General features: G+C 55.6%; 1 non-coding gene across 1 annotated transcript; it reads left to right on the top strand.

Moving 5' to 3' along the window:
- The first annotated feature begins 538 nt into the window (after window positions 1-538).
- Window positions 539-661, top strand: LOC146195280 (U5 spliceosomal RNA). Its single transcript, XR_014706273.1, has one exon. It is a non-coding gene; the product is annotated as a U5 spliceosomal RNA (small nuclear RNA).
- Window positions 662-1,054: the final 393 nt, after the last annotated feature.

Raw genomic sequence — 1,054 nt, 5'->3', positions numbered from 1 at the left:
AGCGGAGCGAACAGTGAGCAGGTCGCGCCCCTTGCGGCGGCGGAGAGTGCAACTCAAGGAGAAAAGTTCCCATTGTTCCCGCGGCGATTGAGAAGGCCGTAAGAAAGAGCGCGCGCTCTCCCTCGAGACCGGCCGTGGCCGGCCTTAATTCGCGGCGGCAGCGCGCTCTCCCTCGAGACGCGACCCGCCGTGCTTCATGTGTGCGCCGCGGCGCCCAGCTAGCGGTGGCGCTAGCAGCGCGCCGTCTCGGCGTGCACCTCTAGCTACCGTCACTAGATGGCGATTGCCGCGCACAGTGCATGGACCATAAAATGTGTGCGTTTCCAGAAATGCGTTGAGCCTAAGGTCCGAATTTATGCAATATCTTGTAAATATTTGCTAACAGAAGAAGCTTATTAGATATAATAGTGCTTATGCTTTGTTAGGAAATCATTTTACGAAGCAGTTAGGCAGTACTCTAATCATAGCATGGACACACAACTAACACCTGTAGGCGGCACGGCTGGAATAGGGTGGCGAGCGAAACGTTGTTGATGTATCGCTCAGGTCTCTCCTCAAATCCACGTACTAATCTTTCGCCTTTTACTAAAGATTACCGTGGGGAGGGACACTCCAATGAGCCTATAGGCCAATTTTTGTGCGGCCTTACCCGTTTGGGTTAGGCCAAATTCGTTAATCTAAAATAAGACTTTAAGCTAGATACTCATGTGCGAAAGCTTGACTGGCATGCCGCAGCGATCGCCGCATGCGATCTGCCGCCGTAGTGCCAGCCGGGACGCGTATATCCGATCCCAACAAACGGATGCGGCGCGAGGGGGAAAACGAAGATGGAGAGGGAGAAGAGGCCGTCGGCTGGCTGTTACGAGCTGCGGCCGGCACCCCCATTCAACGCTAGCGACCCGTGGGCCTCGGCCAACACCCTCTCGGCGCCCGTGTTGTGGTGGCAGCAGTAGCAGTGCGCGATACGCGTTGTTGCGTGGATGTGTGTGCGCGCTCTTGTGCTATACTTGTGCCGCGAGTTTTCTCCAAAGACCGCATGAGGCTAGTCATCTTG

This window comes from Amblyomma maculatum, chromosome 3, assembly GCF_055883805.1.
Source record: "Amblyomma maculatum isolate TAMU_Amacu chromosome 3, ASM5588380v1, whole genome shotgun sequence".
NCBI lineage: Eukaryota > Metazoa > Arthropoda > Arachnida > Ixodida > Ixodidae > Amblyomma > Amblyomma maculatum.
Note: the sequence above shows the minus strand (reverse complement) of the source record. Positions and strands in the feature narration are given on the sequence as shown.